Source organism: Condylura cristata, unplaced genomic scaffold (genome assembly GCF_000260355.1).
Source record: "Condylura cristata isolate star-nosed mole 26May11 unplaced genomic scaffold, ConCri1.0 scaffold00025, whole genome shotgun sequence".
Lineage (NCBI taxonomy): Eukaryota > Metazoa > Chordata > Mammalia > Eulipotyphla > Talpidae > Condylura > Condylura cristata.
In genome coordinates, this window is record NW_004567126.1 from 2,388,433 (window position 1) to 2,408,376 (window position 19,944).

Genomic DNA, 19,944 nt, shown 5'->3' on the forward strand with positions numbered 1-19,944 from the left:
GTGTCCTGGCTTCAGTGTCCCGCTTGGTGCTGTCTGGCTCCCTTATAAAGCAGTGTCTTCAAGATTGCTGCATCAGAAATGTGAAGCAATGCAAGTTAATTACACTCTTGACAGTTTTGCAATGCTGTAGTGTGATTTAGTACCCAAATATGGGGGACTCTGAACAGAAAAAAGTGCAATTTATACTCTTTTATTTTTTTATTAAGAGATTTACTTTTGCAAAAATCAGTCTGATCAAGAAAAAAAGGAAAATGGTACTAAGGTTAAATGCCACCAGTTATCTAAGAATTTACATTTTCTGGCTTCTTTGGATGCCAAGACTGTGCTGATTTTATGCAGGGGAACATGGTGAGACAACCACTGGGTATTTATGCTGGTATTTGGGACAAAGGAGCTTAATCAAAGCATCTCTCTACTCACCTGCCCTGCTGTGGTTGAGGCGTGTGAGTCATCTTGTCACAAAACAGGATTTATGTGGGAATCTTGGGGTAGCTTCTGAAGGATCTGGTTTTGGTATCAGTGTAGTAGAAAATCCCCAAACTGCCAGCTGAATTTTCCACAGGAGAGACAAAGAGAACAATCCTGATGATAACACACATTTGTTGAATATTTATGTGCCATGGACATCACCCTTTACATACGTTGCCTTAGTCTTTCCTCAATAGGCTTGGGAGATAGATGCTATTATGACCTGACTTTTATAGAACTGTAAGCTGACTTGTGCAGGTCACAGGCTAAAATGTAGAACGGCCTGGATGCCACCCCAGGTGGTGTGTTTAGAGACCCAACTGGCAGCACCCCAGTCCCCACAGGCTGTGTAGTTTCCACTGCTGCTGCTGATGGAGCAGTAGTTCCTGGCTGCATCTACCTGGATGTCCAGTAGATGTCCTGGCTTGTGTTTGTGGAGGAAGAGCTGAGAGAGAATGAGGTGGTTTGCATTTACCTCAAGGAAAAAGAAGACATTCCTCCTGGTCCCACTCATTCTGCATCCACAGGCATGCACATCATATACCAGTTGGTCTCCGTGTGCAACTGCCCTCCATGTTCACAGTCCTTGCTTTCACAGACTCCAAATACGGAGTAAGCATGGTTGCATCCTTACTGAACACGCAGTCTTTCTTTCCTCACCATTATTCCCTAAAACCACAATTAAACAAATGATTAACTTAGCACTTAAATTGTAGTAGGTATTATAAGCAAACTATATTTTATTTAAATCATACAGGAGGATATGCATAGGTTATATGCAAATACTGTGCTATTTTATCTAGAGGACTGAGGTCCATGGATTTTTGGAATCTGCTGAGATCCTAGAACTGGTTCCCCGTGGATATTGATGGATAACTGTATCATTTACATATACTTTTGTATATTCTGCAGGTGTAGTTGTCCTGTGTATAAAATGTGTCAGCTATTATGAATATGTATTAAAATGTCATTTAGTAAATAGTATCTTTGGTTGAGATGCTATGGTAAGTAGTTCAGTTCCCTCCTAATATCACTTGCAAGTTCTGTATGCAGCTAAAGAAATTGTCTTCATTAGACCATATTTGGACAGTAGAAAAATATTCATGATTTGGATTTCTGAATTTATTCAATAAACATTTCCTGCCACCTACAATATGTCAGGTGCTGTGGTGGGTACTCAGTTACGGAGGCAAGTTAATAGCAGTTCAGATGAAATATGGAAACTTTGTAGGAGAGAGCAATGGTGTGGGAGGTGGAATCAAGGAATGCTGTGTGAAAGAGGCAGGATTTGAACTAGACCATGAAGGGGAAGTAGACAGTGGACCTGCAGAGATGTGGTAATCATTTCTTTGTACTAGGTGATAGCTTGCCCCCATGTTGTCAGGCGCTCTCAGGTCCTGATCATGTGAACTCTTAACCCAAGACAATCATGAGGTGGCGGCTTCCACTAGGTCTCTAGTGAGAGTGCCTCTTGTTAGTATTGGTGTGCCATATGTTACTTTGCTATTACTTGTTGATAAGGCTTATTCGCATACTTTGTTCTGAACATAGAAAGTGATTTGAATAAAAATACCTTTGGTAAACCAGCTCTCAGGCATTTGGGCAAATGTGTTGACAACCAGGACTGTTGGCTCTGGCCCCCCCCGGCACAGACCCCATTCCAGTGCAGTGGTGGTACTAGTAGGGCCCCTTAGAGTCCTTTCTCCACATGACCACTGCCTGTCTCCGTGTCATTTGTGCTGGAACCCCAAATTCTCTCAGTTTCTTCCTCTTTGACATATCTGCTTAGAACTTAGTTTCTTACTAGTAAGAAACAAACAAATGAGTGTTTAAAAAGGTGTGTACCTTTTAAAAAATGAGGGCTTTGTTGCTTATAAATTGAATTTCAAGCAAGTATGCAGATGATGGAAGGTTAGTTTGGGACAGAGACGATGCAATATGAAGGAGGGTCTTTCTGTCTCCTCAGTGCTATCACTGTAGGCAGCACCTTTGTCTGATCATCCTGTGTGCTTGCTATTCCACGCAGAGATAGCAGGTTGTAACTCTGAAGCTCAGTTTTGCTGCTCAGTTTCGCTGTTCAGAGATGGAAGTGGTTGCACAGATACAATTCTTTTTCTCTTTATAGAAACAGAAGAGAGAAGGAAGGGGTAGAGGAGGAGAAAGGTTAGGAGGAAGAGAAAGATGAGACTAGAAAAAGAAAAGGTTCAGCCAGCTGAGGTAGCAGGGGAAGGTGCCTAGAGATGTTTGTGTGTGCCTGAATTTTGAAGGATGATGAGGAGTTTACCAATAGGGGATGTGACCTCATAGAGACCCCCATAATATGTGCTAAACACACATGTGTAACCAGTGAAGCAGATGGCTAATTTGGTTCACAAACCAATGCAAAATATTCTCTGCGTCATGCATTTCTGTACTCAGATGATCAAAATAGAGGTCTGCCCTCATCAAGTGACCAAGGTAATTGGTGGGGTACTTTGTGGTGAAAGTTTCATAGGAATGCAATTGTACTAACTGGACTTAAGCTGTAATTCTGCCACTTCCTACTTATGCAACTTTTAGCTAATCACCTAAGTTCTTCTGAGACTCAGTTTCCACATCTGCAACACTGGGGCATTAACATTTCCCTCAACCAGGCTCAAAAGAAGCAGGCAAGAGAGTGTGTGTAAGCTCCATGTAAACTACACAGTGTGTAAACTTTGTATCATGAATGTGATGAAGTCATGACTATGCTTGTTCAAGTGTACACTCTGTGAAAAGTGTAGGCAGTGAAAGATCCTCTTTTCTAGAAAGAGAAGTCCTTCAATGTTATGCCACTGAGTGATGAAGTAACTTCCTCACAGCTTCCTTCAGTGTAGTCAGGTAGTATGTGCTGTACAGCCTCTGCAAAGAGCATAAATCGATAAGATAAAAATACACAAACCATTTTATGATAAAACATCACAGCTGCTGGTCTTCACAGTCAAGCAACGGAAACATGTATTAAGTATCTGTATGCTGTAGAACTTAAATGTTTGGTATCTGGCCCTCCCTGGTGGTGCAGAAGGTTAAAGTGTAGCACTGCAAGCTGGCCACAGCCACTTCAGTGTGGGCTCCATCCCTGGCCAGGTTGGTGACCTACATGGCTCAGCAGATGTCACCTGTCTCACCCGCTGCTCCCCTCAGCAGTGTACTTCATCAATCTGCCTGCTCTGCTCCCCACCCTGTCTCTGGTGATTCCTGTCACTGCCCCTGCACCTCTGGCCTGTACCCCAGTTCTGTATGCATAAATAAATAAAATCTTTGGAAAAAATATTCAGTGTCTATAATTAAGTATCTATAATCTCCCTTAAGCTTCATAATAACCCTGTATGTACCACTTTAAGGGTTTCAGAGAAGGAATAACTATATCCTATTGAGAGATCAACAAAACCTGCATGGTGAGAATGGCCTCAAGGTAAATTTCAAGCAGTAAGTTGAACTTCAGTGTTGAGATTGGTGTGAATGAGGGTGGGAATGAAAGAAGCAAGAACAAAGGCACTTAAATGGGAAAATATGGGTTATGTGTTGGAATTAACAAGGTGCTGGGTATGTAAGCATAGAATTTATCAAAAGAGCTTCTTTTGAAGTTTAGGGGGCCTTCCTGGTGGTTTAGGGGTTAAGTCTTAGGACTATAACCACGATGGCCTGAGTTCAATCCCTAGCCAAGGAGCTAATCCACATGGTGCAGCAGACCTCTCCTGTGTCACCTGCTGCTCCTCTCAGCAGTGTATTTCAGTAGATCTGCCTGTTCTGCTCCGCACTCTGTCTCTGGTGAATCTTCTTCTCATCCCCTCACACCTCTGGACAACACTCTAGTTCTTCCATACAAAAAAGAAAAAAGGTGGGTTGCATAACTTTGACTCTAAAGCTAGTTCTGTTATATCTCAACAAAGTCATAGATTAGAGTATATTTTCCATTTTAATAGCTTCTTTAGTTTAAATGTTGCACCGAAGCAATTATAGAAATATTCTGATCTTTCTTTCCTCCAAAGTTTACAGTAGTGGTTGTCTATACAAGAGGATAGAACTAGAACTTCAGAGTAACCTGAAATGGCTGCCTGAGAGCCATAAGGGCAGTAAGTTTCTTTTGTAAGTAGAGTGGAAAGTATGAGACTGGGTTTTGACCCTCTCTACCCTTTTCTTGATCTTGAACAAGTCCCTTCATCTCTGTGTGTCTTAATTTTACCCTGATTGGGCACTTACACTGTGGCCTCTGAATAGCCCATTTCATAGCCATAAACCTCAGTTTCTCCATGTGTGAAATGGCGGTGACAGCCACACCCACATCATAGAAAAACATGGAAAGTGTTTAGCACAAAAACTAGTTGATAGTACCACATACTATGTAAGAATCTCTGACAGGTCTGACAATTGGATATGAAAATACCTCACATGATAGCTGTGACTCTAGGGAGATCAAAGATAAAAAACAGTTTATAAGTGATGAAGTTCATTTCAAAAGATTTATTTAAACATTATTATTATTTTTTTTAAATTTATTTATTTATTTGTACAGAACTGGGGTACAGGCCAGAGCTGTGGAGGGTGAGAGGATTCACCAGAGACAGAGTGGGGAGCAGAACAGGCAGATCAACTAAGTACACTGCTGAGGGGAGCAGCGGGCGGGTCAGGAGAGGTCTGCCACACCATGTGGTCACCTCCGGGGCAGGCGGGAATCGAACTCATGCGGAAGTGGCTTTAACTTCTCAGTGCTGTGCCTCAACCCGCTGCGCCACCAGGGAGGGCCTAAACATTATTATTTTTTACATCATTTTTCATGTTGTGCATTTTTCATCTTGGTTGTAATCCCTGTGGACTTCCCACCACCAATTCACCCATGTGCCATCACCATAGTCCTGTGCACTCTTCCCACATGTTTTTTGATCTCATTCCTCTTTCCACCCTGTAAAATGTCTCTGGTTTATAGTTGTTTGTTGTTTTCATTTTATTTTTACTTTATTACATTTTTTTTTTCCTAATCCCATACGCTCCTGCTATGAGTGAAACCATCCAGTACATTTCTTTTACTTTCTGGCTTATTTCACCAAGCACGATCCCTTCCAGCTCCATCCATGTTGCTGCAAAAGGCATGAGTTTATCTTTTTTGATTGCTGTGTAATATTCCACGGTGTATATGTACCACATCTTTTTAATCCAGTCATCTACTTTTGGGCACTTGGGTTGATTCCACATCTTTCCTATTGTAAATAGAGCAGCAATAAACATGACAGTGCCAGTGTCCTTTTGAGTCAGTGTTTTTTGTGTCCTTTGGGTAGATATCTAGGAGTGGGATTACAGGGTCATATGGAAGCTCCATATATAGCAGTTTGAGAAACCTCCAGTCAGCTTTCCATAGTGGTTGCACCAGTTTGTATTCCCACCAGCAATGTAGGAGTGCTCCTTTTTCTCCACATCCTCACCAACATTTGTGATTGCTAGTTGTTTTAATAATGTACCATGCTCATTGGTGTGAGATGGTATCTCATTGTGTTTTTAATTTGCATTTCCATTATTACAAGTGATACTGAACATTTTTTTATATGCCTGTTGGCAGTCTGTATTTCCTCTTTGGAGAAGTGTCTCTTTAGCTCTTCTGCCCATTTTTTGATGTGGTTGTTCACTTTATTTATGTTAAGTTTCATCAGCTCTATGTATATCTTTGTGATCAGTCCTTTGTCATTGGTATCATGTGCAAAATTTTTTCCCAATCAATGGATTGTCTCTGTTTTGTGTAGTGTCTCTTTTGCTGTACACAAGCTCTTTATGTAGTCCTTGCTGTTTATCCTTTCCTTCACTATCCTAGCTTTGAGTGATGTATCTTTAAAGATGTTACTGAGGTTTATGTAGTGTATTGTTTTACCCACCTTTTCTTCTAGATACTTTATGGTTTCAGGTCTTATGTCTCGTTCTTTAATCCATTTCGAATTGTTTTTTTGTGCATGGTGCAAGGTAGTAATCTAGTTTTTTTTTGCATGTAGCAGTCCATTTTTCCCAGCACCATTTGTTGAACAAACTTTCTTTGTTACATTGCACATTCTTTGCTCCTTGTTGAAGATTACTGTGCATAGTTTGTGGGTTTGTTACCTGGGTTTTATATTCGAATCCACTGGTCTGTATGTCTATTCTTATTCCAGTACCATGCAGTTTTGATTATTTTGGCTTTGTAGCATAGTTTGAAGTTTGGGAATGTGATGTCTCCATTCTTTTATTTTAGTCAGGAGAATCGTGACTATTTGAGGGGTTTTTTTGTGAGTTCTTATAAATTTCATCAATGTTTGTTCTGTTTCTTTGAAGAATGTCATTAAGATTGTTTTATTGGAATAACATCAAATCTGTAAATTGCTTTTGATAGGATGCATTTTAATGATGTTAATTCTTCCAATTCAAGAGCAGGGGATATCTTTCCATTATATCTTCTTGTATTACTTTTAACAGTGTTTTATAATTTTCTTTGTATAGGTCTTTTACCTCTTTTGTTAGGTTTATTCCAGGTATTTGATTTTTTGTTTGTTTGTTTCAATTGTAAAGGAGATTTTTTTCTTTAATTTCCACTTCTGATGGTTGTTTGTGTATAGGAAGGTTACTGACTTTTGTGTGTTACTGACTTATGTTGCTACCTTAATAAACTGGTTAATTGTTTTGATTAGTTTTTCTATGGAGTTTTTAGAGTTTTCCATGTAAATTATCATATCGTCTGCAAATAACGATAGTTTTATTTCTTCTTTCCCTATTTGGATTCCTTGTATGTCTTTTTCCTGTCTTATTGCTCTGGATAGGACTTCAAGTATTATGTTGAAGAACAATGGTGATAGTGGACATCCTTATCTTGTTCCTGATCTTAAAGCAAAGGTTTTCAGCTTTTCTCCATTGAGGATAACATTGTCTGTGAGTTTGTCATATATGGCTTGTTATCATATCAAAATCCTTCTACTCCAAGGATTTTGAGGGCCTTAAACAAAAATGGAGGTTGAACTTTGTCAGATGTCCTCTCTGTATCTATTGATATGATTAAATGTTTTTTATTTTTCTTCTGGTTGATGTGATGCATTATGTTAAATGATTTTCAGATGTTAAACCATCCTTGTGCCCCTGGAATAAAACCCACTTGGTTGTGGTGCATTATTCTGTTATTGTATTGTTGAATTCTGTTAGCTAAGATTTTACTGAGGATTTTTTGTATCAGTGTTCATTATAGAGATTGGTCTGAAGTTTTCTTTGTTGTGTGTGTTGTTTGTTAGGTTTTGATATTAGTGTGATGTTGGCTTCATAGAATGTATTTGGTAGTGTTCCTTCCTGATTTTTTGAATGACTTTGCAGGATAGGCACTAGTTCATTTCTGAATGTTTGGTAAAATTCATTTGTAAATTGGCCCTCCCTGGTGGCACAGCATGTTGGAGCACCACACTGTGAAGCTAAGTTGAGCCAGTGGCTTCAGTATGAGTTCAAGAACTGCCCTGAAGGTGATCTACATGATGCAGCAGACCTCTCTTGCTCACCCACTGCTCCCCTCAGCAGTGTATTTCATTGATCTGTCTGTTCTGCTCCCCACTCTTGTTACTGGTGAATACTCTCGCCACCCCTCCCCCTCTGGCTGTACCCCATTTCTGTATGTATAAATAAATAGATCTTAAAAAGAAATCATTTGTAAATCCATCTGTTCCTAGGTTTTTATTCTTGGGGAGGGTTTAATTACTGCTTCATTTTTACTGCTTGTAATTAACCTGTTAGTTGTTCCATTTCTTCTTTATCTAGCTTTGGATGATTGTAGAGTTGTAGGAATTTGCCCATGTCTTATAGATTGTTGAACTTGTTTGCATATAGCTGTTCATAATATTCTCTGATTTTTTTTTTTTATTTGCTGTATCTGTTACTTCTCCTCTTTCATTTATGATCCTGCTTATTTGTGCTTTCTCCTGTTTTTATTTGTGAGTCTGTCTAGGGTTTTGTCTATTTTGTTTACTCAAAGAACCAACTTTGGTTTCATTGATTTTTGGGTTGTTTTCCTAACTTCTATTTCATTTATTTCTGCTTTGACTTTTTTTTTTTTTTTAGATTTATTTATTTGGACATACAGAACTGGGGTACAGGCCAGAGGTTCAGGGGCGGTGAGAGGCTTCACCAGAGACAGAGCAGGGAGCAGAACAGGAAGATTGACGAAGTACACTGCTGAGGGAGCAGTGGGCGGGTCAGGAGAGGTCTGCCACGCCATGTGGTCACCTCCGGGGCAGGCGGGAATCGAACTCATGCAGAAGTGGCTTTAGCTTCTCAATGCTGCGCTTTAACCCGCTGCGCCACCAGGGAGGGCCTGCTTTGACTTTTATTATTTCCTATCTTTTACTGCTTTTGGGTTATCTTCTTGTTTTATTTTCAGTTCTTTAAGGTGGGAGATTTGGTTGTTCCTTTGAACTGTAGATTATTTCTTTATATTTTGTTTGCTATATATTTGTTGCTATATATTTTTTTGCTATATATTTGCTATATATTTGCCTCTTATAACTGCTTTTTAAAAAAAAAAAAAGATTTATTTATTTGTGCATACAGAACTGGAGTACAGACCAGAGGCTCAGGGGCGGTGAGAGGCGTCACCAGAAACAGAGTGGGGAACAGAACAGGCTGACTGTTGAAGTACACTGCTGAGGGGAGTAGTGGGCGGGTCAGGAGAGGTCTGTGGTCACCTCCGGGGCAGGTGGGATATATTTTGATGCTATAATATTTTGATATTATATTCATTTGGCCTGTATATGTTTATGAGTGTCGTGTCTTCTTGCTGTTCCCCTTAATCATAAGGTAGTAGCCATCTGTGTCTCCTTTAACCTTTTTTAGTTTGAGTTCTATTTTATCTATTTTTATCTGTTTCTGCCTTCTTTTTAGGTTCACTTGTTTGTAGGATTGTTTTCCTTTCTTTTACTTTCAATCTATTTTTATTCGTTAGTTACATGTGTTTCCTGGAGACAACAGAAGGTTGGGTTCTGTTTTTTCATCCAGCCTGCCACTTTGTGTCTCTTTCATGCTGAGTTTAAACCATTTTCACTAACAGTTAATATTGATACACTGGCATCTATATTTGCCATTTTGTTTTTCTTTTTGTGTTTTTGTTTCTTGTTTTGACCTGTCCCTACTCATCCCTCTGTTGGTTTGACTTAAGGGCTTCTAGTATTTTATGGAGTTGGAGTTTAGTCATGACAAAATTGTGGAGTTTCTATTTGTCTGAGAATGTCTTTATTCTCTCTTCATAGAGTAAGGAGAGCTTCTTAGGATAGAGTAATCTGGGTTGGCATTTGATGTCTGAATTTTGTTGAATATTTTCCTTCACTTTCTTCTTGCCCATATTGTTTCTTTGGAGAAGTCTGATGTCAGCCTGATTGGTTTTCCTTTATAGGTTACTTATCAATTTCATTACTTTTTTTCTTGTCTTGGATTCTTGGGAGCTCTACTATTATGTGTCTTTACTTGATTCTTCCCTCTTGTCAATTTCATTATTTTTTTTTCTTGTCTTGGATTCTTGGGAGCTCTACTATTATGTGTCTTTACTTGATTCTTCCCTCTTGTCAATTTCATTATTTTTTTTTCTTGTCTTGGATTCTTGGGAGCTCTACTATTATGTGTCTTGCTGTATTTCTCCTTTCATCGTGGTAGTTTGGTGTCCTTCTTGATCATAGCATGTGTATTTTCATCTCCTTCTTCATACTTGGGAAGTTCTCTTCAGTTAACTCTGTGAATATTTTCTCGATTCCTTGGCCTTTCTCCTCATCTTCCGGGAAACCTAAAACTCTAATTTCCTTTCCTTGTGGTGTCAGGTTGCTCTTGGAATGTTTCTTCATTCCTTTTCCTTTTTACTTGTCTTTCCTTTTCTGTTTTGAATCTCTTTATTTCTGTGTTATCGAGGGTACTGATTCATTTTTCCATTTCATTTATTTTGTTGTCATTGTTTTCCCCAGAATCCTTTATCTCTTCCAGTAGTCTCCTACAATTCTTTTATTTCCTTTTTTAAGGTCTCATTTTCATTCTTCAAATTATTGATTATTCGTATCATATCATATTTTCTTTTTCATCTTTTTGTTTATCATAATGATTCTAACTTCTGTATCTTACAGGCTGAGCAGTTCTTCTATATCTTTGTTGACTTCTGGTCACTGATCCATTTGTGGTGAAATTTTCCTCTTAGAGCTTTCTTGGGTACTTGTGTTTTTTCTTCTCCCCATTGTTTGTTTCCTAATGCTCTCTATTCTTTGAGACACTGTGTTGCTAATACTAGCAGTATTTCTTCTGGGTGTGCTTCTGAGTGACTGAGTACTGGTATTAAGGCCAGGTCAAGGACTAATGTGCCAATCTTCTACAGAGGTGATGATGTTGTGAGTATGGTGTTGAGCTTGAGTGCTATATCTGGTGGCTCCTCCCTCTGTGTTTCCACTGTTCTAAGGGGGGTGGAGGGTAGATTCCTAGCTTCTGATTGTGATTGGGGGAGGGGATGCATGTGCTTGTTGGTAGCGGTGGTCCTTCTGATATTGTTAGGGGATGCATGTGCTTGTTGGTAGCGGTGGTCCTTCTGATATTGTTAGGAATGATTTGTGCTCCTGTTGGCAGTGGCCCCGTCCCTGGCCTGGTTTCCAATTCATATGAGGTGCTGTACACTTGTTGTGGTGCCTCTTCCACTGCCCGACACCTAGTTATGAGAAGGTGTTATGTGCTGTCCATTATTGCAGGGGAACCCTGCTTGTTCCAGCAAGCTGCAGCCACGCCCTCCTACCCTACCTGTTACTGGCTGGGAGCTGAGCTCAGGCTGTCACTCCCATCTTGACCCTCAAGGTCTTGGGGAGCAAGAGTGCAATGCTGCTCATTTACAGTGTGCCCACTTACAGCAGAGTCCCATGTGTTTCAGTGCCTTTGGCCATGCTCTGTCACTCTTCCAGTTAATGACCAGGAACTGAGGGCAGGCTGTCTTGCCACACTGGGATCATAAGGTTTTGGGAGCAGAAAGCACAGGTTTCCCCTTTCAGGACAAAGGCCATGCCCTGCACTTTTCCAACTGGTGGCAAGAGCTGGGCACAGGCTGTCATGCCCCACCAAGGTTGTAAGGTCCTGGGGAGCAAAAAGTGCAATTTCCCCTTTCAAGGCACCTTTCAATTTCCACCTTTTTCACTGCCTGCAGGTATGCCCTCCCACTTTTCCAGCTAGTGGTGGGATCTGGGCACAGGCTGTCATGTCCTGCTGTGGTTGTAAGATCCTAAGGACCAAAAAGCATAGGTTTCCCCTTTCAGGGCAAAGCCCAAGGGAGCAAAATCCCAGGGCACCCTGTTCATAGCAGAGACCAGCCTGTTTCAGCAGTAGAGGTGTGCCGCCATGACTGATGCTGGGTATTATAAGCTGGCTGCCACTTTCTGCCTGGCTTCCACTATCAAAGAATCACTGCTCAAGGTGGGAGCACTGCTGCCCTCTCTTAGGCTGTGCGAGGGGACCTGATGTTCCCAAAGGCTGTGGTTGGGCCCCTGCCCCGCCCCCAACAGTGGCAAGAAGGCTGAGTTTTATCCTTCCCTCAGGTCTCCATTCTGTGGATGTATCGTAGTCCTGCTCCTTTCCACACAACCTGCTGATCTTTGTTGCTCCTTCTGGGGTTTTCAGATGTTTCAGCTGTTTCCAAGTTGCTTTCAGTTTTTTTTTCTCCTCCTTTTCTTACCTTGGTCAAGGTGTTTCAGGCTTGTAGGGGGAGGAGGGAGGCATGGTCCTGGTCGATACCTCCCACTCATTTTTTTTTTCATTGCTTTTACCAATCTTGTTCATAACGTCTAGTTTTGCTGTAGTTCTCCAATATTTACTATATTCAAGAGGGAACTGATTCCTAGTGACTCTTCGTGCCCATGTTGGTGATATCCTCTTAAAATATTTATTTTTAAAATAATTTATTTCGAAATATTTCAGTAACACAGGAAAAGCATACTTGTTTGTTTAAAAAAATTAAAACACTCCAAAATACGAAGTTCCCTAAGTCACCTCCTCATTTCATTCCCTTCCTCTATAGGTGGCCACTGTAAATATTTTGATGGCTCCCTCCAGCTGTTTTTATGTCTTAATGCCAAAGGTAGAAGATTGTCATTAGTTACAGAGGAAGTATCCAGGATTTCTTTTTCTTAGTGTGTTTCCAGTGCTCCACGGCTAGATTGATGCAAGGGAGAAGCAAGCCATGCCCACAAGAATCAAGGAGGGTTTAAGAACCTGTCTCTTGGTCAATTTGCTATTGATCATGCTCTTGTAAAACCGGTAGAGGGCGCTGACAGCTATTTAATTAGGTCAGTAGTTAAATAGACATGTAAACACAGGTGGCCATTTTCATAGTTAGTAAGGATGAATGGATTTTGAATAAGGCAGGCTCTTTGGAGAACAACTTCTCTTTTAGAGAAGTTGTCATGAACCACTAAAACGGATAGCTAGATTATACAGAGTGAATCATTCCAGACTGTCACTGTTATGCTGGAATGGGACCCACTACCCCCAAAAAACCAGCCACACTGCTGTAAACACAAGAGGAAACTTTATGCAAGCTCAAGTTTGGGCCCAACCACACACCAGAGGCATCTGGGTGGTAGGAAGGGCCCAGAACAAAGGGAAGAGCAGATTATATAGTCCCTTTTTGGCGTGCAGGCCTCGGGACAAAGGGGTAGCTAGTGATTGGTTTGGCTCACCTTTACATGATTTCCTAAATATGGTGAGGTTGGCTTTCGACCACATCAATTGACCCCCTACACCTTATCTATACAGGAATGCACAAGAATGCAGGTTCCACCCAGGGGGTAGTAAAAGTTTCCCCTGGAATGGTGGTTTTAAAAATATGGTGCTGATTATGTTCTTCAGTCACCAAGTTACAACACTAAAGTTTTGTTCTGCATTAACAGAAGATCATTTTCTTAATGTTCTTAATGTCATGTTGCTGGGTAACATTTTTAGAGGATCATTGATTGGGCCTTTCATTACATGTTCACATAGCAGCTTATATGAGCATGCTTCAGACATGGCTAGTCCTATGATTACTTGGATTGATCTTTAGGCAACAAAATGGACCACTGGCACATGGAGCTCTCTCAGTTGAGGAATATTATCAATGAACTCAGTAGACGAGGAATTGGAGGTGAATTTGACATGTGGAGAGGGTGCTCTCCAGAGTGCCTACATGCCTTAATTTACAGTGCAGTATGGTAGAAGGAAAAATGTTAAGTGCTTCAAAAACAGTTGAAGACTTGATGCCGATCTACTATCAGTAGGCAGAAACCCAGAATATGAAAGAAAAATTGATATTTGTGCAGAGAATAGAAGGAAACATGGAAAAGACTCTATCATGTGTGTCTTCTGCTACTTTTTAGCCTGAACCACCATCACCTCCTGCCAGGGCTGTACACCTTTTTTCTGTTCTTGCCACTCTGCCATATATCCTTAACATAGCATTGATTTCTTTGCTGAAAATGCTGCAAGAATTTCCAATGTTGATTTTATCCAAAATGAGGGTGAAAATGCTTACAAAGACCTGTAAGGAACTTTCTGATATCACCCCTCTCATGAATATATTGCAATTCTGGCCCTTGTTTTCTCTCTCTTTGCTGTAATTACACTGGCCACCTGGTTTTCCTTGAATCCTTCATGCATGCCCTATGTTAGTTCCTCTGCCTTGGCTGTTACTTTCTACTTTTCAATAATATCATCATATTTGCTAAATGAAAAAAATAAGTTTTAAATCCCATATTGTATAAAAATTTCTAGAGACTCATGCACTCTTAGGAAGCGGGAAATAAGGTCTTTTATGTTTCCCCAAGGAAATCCCCCAACAGACTCAGTTGAAAAAGGAACAAACTACTAAGATTATCTAGTTTCTCATTACTGTTTTTATGACATTGTTATTATTACCATTTTCTGTAGACTTTATTTACACAAAAAATATTAAGCATAATGCCTGTTATAATATATGCCAATATCTTTGCCTTTCTAAAATTTATCTTTCTCACTTTATTTTTGTGTAATTTTTAATTATTCTTATGTAATTTACCAAGTAATCACAATGTCAACTAAAGAACAGAGAATTCCTGCAGTCCTAAATCCCATGGCTGTACCTAACAGTATCAGGGGCTACCTGTTAGAATTGGTCTCCTGGGGTGTCAGTGCCCTGATCTCAGATGAGGCCTGGTGACTAAGGGAGAACAGTTCCCAACTGTGCTCCCCAAAGGAAGAGCAGCCTGCTGTGCAGCAGGAGGTGTGTGGAAAGAATGAAGATCGCTTAATCATTCTCAGAAAGTCTCTAAGGCCACATCCAAGACCTCATGCTCGCCTGCTCTACAAAGCTGCCCAACCAGATGGATGGTTTATAGGCCAATCTGAGATCAGGGTCATTTTCAGCTCTTGCACATACATTTTCTTACTGGCTACATATATACATGACTATCTTTCTATTTCTATATATGTGTATCTGCATATACATATGTGTGTGTGTGTGTATACTCTCTCACTGTATGTGTGTGTGCAAATGTATATTAAATTCTTACACAAGCATTCATACATATCTTTTTTGTTTTGTTCTGTGGGGAATATATGAATTGAAAAGTAAAATAGGGTAATTTATTGTGGTATTAATTTGCATTCTTTTACCCTATGATTTCCCATACTTTCATCAAGAAGGAAGCCAGGTTCTTTGTCATCTCTAGACTCATAGTGCCTTTCAGCATGGAAAATAAAGCTCCTTCGAGATAATCTGTCTCTTCCTCTGTAAAATTCAAAAGCACCTGAGGATCCAAGTCTGTTTCAGGAGAAGGGAGGAGAAGTTTCGAGGGGAGTATCAGAGGAGACACACTCATTTAGTCTGGAGAATCCTGTTCAACTTCAGGCTGTGGCTACACATGTGGGGAGTCAGGATCTGCAAGGACTTCTGTGACATGACAAGGAAGGTCAGTCCTTCATAGAATCCCTAGAGAGGAGGCATCATTTGGTCTCTGGCAGGTGAACACAAATTGGGGTTTAAATTATCTTCTGATTTATTTATTACAGCTGATAAAAGACTTACCACAAAGATCTACAAAGAGCTCACAAGACTCAACAACAAAGTGAAACATCTAGTTAAAAGATGAGCAGAAGAGCTAAATGACACTTCTTCAAAGAGGAAATGCAAATGGCCAACAGGCATATGGTTCACAAGTGAATTAGTGGTGGAAATTTTGCAGGGAGTACATGTGAGAGGAAAAAGCAAATATATAAAAATGATTATAATGATGTAAAAAATACATAAATTTAATTTAAAAATTCACCTAATAGGAGAGAGAGATGGGAAAACTGAGATCCAGAAATGCTGAATTGCTTTCATTCTTGGAAAGAAAACAATTGGGAAATGATTCATGGAATAGGATGAGATCATTCAAGTGGATTTCAAATTCTTAAAGGAAATATGACTCTTGAGGAAGTTACTTCTGTACAGTGAGACAAAACAAAGACACAAGTATTTTCTACTAAATCACATTGTAAACTACACAATGAATCATTTCCTCAGTAAATCTGGGAGCCTTGCCCAAGAGATGGCCATATGATATGTGCTCCTTTATCATCATTATCCTGGTGAGTTTACTATGATTCTAAGAATAATTGATAAAATGGCATGTTTCCAGAACTGATAAATTGTGTACTAAAATCATACATCTTGCAAAACCAAATTTTTGGTTTTGCTGATTTGCCACCCTTCCAATCTTGTTGGGAAAACCTTACTGACATAATCATTTACAGTTTAGCTTCTGGACATCAACTCGTCCCTCCCTTGCCAGGTTCATGCTCCAGGAAGCATGTTCCAAAGAACTGTGATTCTTGCTGACCTCACAGGCATCAAGTTGGTAGGAGTCTGTCAGTTCTCATTTGCACATAAAAAGTTACTCTCATTTTTTAAACTCCATCATCCTGGGCCTTTGAGAGCTCTATGTCCTTTCTTCTTGTGTTTGGGTGATATCTGTTATTACTTGGATCATTAAAATAAGGCAATAATGATGTAGTAGTTTAGAGAATGGGCATCCTTTACTACTAGTCTCAGAATACTTGCTCTTGGGGTCCTGAGTCACCGTGTACAACATCTGTTTGCTGAGACTGCACACTGTGAGCAAGCCCAGGCCACCCAGATGGAGAGTCTGAAGGAGGTGCCCGTGCTGTTTCTTCTCTTTCCCAAGAGTGGAGATGCTTCAGTGGCTCCACTAACCACAGATGACAAAGGCTAACGAGCCTGAGGAACAGCACAGATAAGAACAGTCAGCCACAGGACCAGGGGGATAGCCATTTTATGCCACTAAGTCTGGAGTGATTTATTCCTAAATTGCAATACATAAACAAAAAAATCTCCTTTGATTGAATCTTTGCGGGACTAGGTCATTTCTTCCCCCACATATTTGCTGAAATAGTCTTTGTCTGCTGAGCTGCTGAGAAAATGTTGTATACATATCACCGCAGAGGATGGTGCTGTTTACTTTCTTTCTTCTTCTTTTTTTTTTTAGATTTATTTATTTATGCATACAGAACTGGGGTACAAGCCGGAGGTGTAGAGGCAGTGAGAGGATTCACCAGAGACAGAGTGGGGAGCAGAACAGGCAGATTGACAAAGTACACTGCTGAGGGGAGCAAAGGGCAAATCAGGGGAGGTGTGCTGTGCCATGTGGAGCTCTTCCAGGACCTGGGATTGAACTTGCACTGAAGTGGCTGTGCCTCACTGTAGTGCTGCGCTTTTTAACTTGCTGTGCCACCAGAGAGGGCCGCAGTTTGCTTTCTAACTGCCCGAGCACATTATTTTGAAATTTACAGACTGTCTACTTCAGTAATGGATTTGATGCTGTGATTAGATGATCATCTAAGGAATAATTGAATAAATAAGTGTACAGGGTAAATTGATCCTTCAGTGTATAGGTAATGTTAGCTTTGAACTTCATAGAGCTCAGTTATTTCATTTATTGAGTAAAATTGCATGCTCTCAATTATAAGTTGACAAGTAGAATAGAGAATCATTTTCTCTCCCAAATATACATAGAAAGTGCCTGTTCTTTTCTTGATTCTAGCCAAGCACCTCAAGACCCTGCACATGGCCTGTCATCTTAACACCTCCATGCTTCTGCTCACGTGGCTCCCTGTTCTGAAAAAGCCCTTCCTCTCCAGATTTGTGGAGCTGACAGCTTCCAGTCATTCTTTGCTCTACAGTCAAACATTACTTCCTCACTAGGCTTAGGGACCCATTTAACGGCTCATTTAACCATCCTTTGTTGCGCACACTCATCATGCCATTTACTGTGCCCTTGAGTCAGAGTGGCAAATGCTTCAAGGAAGTGGCAGCCCGATTTGGGTAATTTGGAGGCAATCATTGCAGTCGAGTGTGACAAGTATTTTGGGAGCACGAGGGCATGTCTCTAGACTATTTGAGAGAGCAGTGTGTCTCAGGAAAGTGACTCCTGAGCTGAGTTCTGAAGTACTGGAAAATTAGGGTCAGGATGTATGGAGATGCTTTTGTGATTTGCTTGATTTTCTGTTTTTAGTCAGGTCAACTATTTGGCTAAAAATAAACTTTTGGTGCTCTCTCACTTGACTGGTAGACCTGTGTCTACATCCTGTCAACCCTGCTTCTGTGTACCCCTGAACTTCCTCATGAGCCCCATTGCCTGCCCTCCTGTTGGCATTAGGATACATGACCCAAGGACCAACTGTTCTAAGAGCCTTTATATAACTACAAATCATCTTCTACATAGTCAGAAAGTTGGAAGTTAAGAGAAGTGGGGGGTTTCATTCAAGAAAGGAGATAATTTCTTGAATTAGGCTCCATACAAAGTTCTCCTGTTATATTCTACCTCTAGTAGTGGTTCTCTGAGGAGAAAAAAAAAAAAAAAAAGATTCTTCTTTTCCTTATCAGAAATGGCTGCATCAATTTTTTTTTTTTTATAGCTGGAGGGAAATAAAGGGTATGCCTCTTGGGTAATCTACTTGTACCTCATTTTCTCTAACAGCCCAGAACTGATCTCTTGAAAAAGAAACACCCAAACTTTTAATAAAAACTTTTGGTTTTATACATGATTTTTGGTATGTTGCTGTGGCAAGAAGGATGTTTTGGGTTTTATTCCAACCTCTAACCCAATACCCAGTTCATAGCTGGCATTAATAAATATTCTTGAATGAGTGAACAAACAAATAAATGAGTACATAACTCTGGTGTTCTGCCTTTTCTGAGTCTTATGGTGGTTATTTCTTATAATTGCTGGTGAATTCATAATCTGCACTTCTTACCAAGATCTCTTATAATTGCTGATGAATTCATAATCTGCACTTCTTACCAAGATCTCTCTCAAGCTTCCATCAATAAATCATTATTGGGCACTTCCTCTTAGATACTTTTTGATTGATCACCAAACCCAATCTGTGCTGCTGAACATTTTAGAACTCAACCCACATTTGAATGAATTTGGTAATGGAATCTTGTCAGTTTCTTTGCTTTTATTTTATTACACCACACCCACGCACACCAGACCTGAATTGTTTCTGAACATCACAATGTCAGTAGAACACTTTGAAGTAATCATTTACAAAAACAAGTTTGCAAAGGAGCCAACAATTCTGGATAGTCCTGCATGGTTAAATCATCTTATCAATCAATAGTTAAGCTTTCTAAAGCAGGATATTTTTCCTCATCATTCTCTTCATGAACATCCTGGCCATTCTTGGCCTTTCTGCTTCCTTAACAACCAGTGGAGTTAACCATGGTTTAATTTTTGCCCCTGACTTCTTGTCCATGAGATCAGGGCTCTCTCTAAGACCATGTTTTCAACTTGCTTTAAAATGTCTCCCACTTCTCCTGACAGCACTGCTTGCCAAATAATTCCAATTTTAGCCTCTGATCATGAATTGGAGTGAGGCTAAGTGTGAGCAGTGATGGGGGTGGGGGCTCTGGTGATGGTGTTCTTCTGTTTCTTGGTCTAGACTTTGTCAGTTTTTTTGCCATTCAGTGATATGAACAGTGATGATGAGTGTTGTTTTCTCTTCTTATATTACACTTCAGCTTAAAAATAATGATGAGAGAAAAGATCTGTCCAAAGGAAAGGTTCAGGACTTTCCAAATGCTTGTTTTAAGAACTGCTTGTCTCAGAATCAATAAGTATCTTAAACTATTTTCAAGTCTGTAGGCATTTTGAAAGTCTCTACAGACACTACTGAGCATGCTGTGAAGTTCTCATAAAACAAACTTGTGGAACATGGAAGCCACATGCAGGACTCCTATTAACATTAATGTCCTCCCAAATCAATCATGATCAGCTGGATAGTGCTTATTTCATGCAGTAAACCAGATTAGGCAGCTCTAACAGTAGCTAACATCTCAGTGGCTTTTCCAATAAAACTCATTTCTTGCTTAAGCACAATCTGTTGAGGCATGGAGGGGAGGCAGGTATCTTTTAGGAACTCTGCACCAATCGCTGCAGCAAA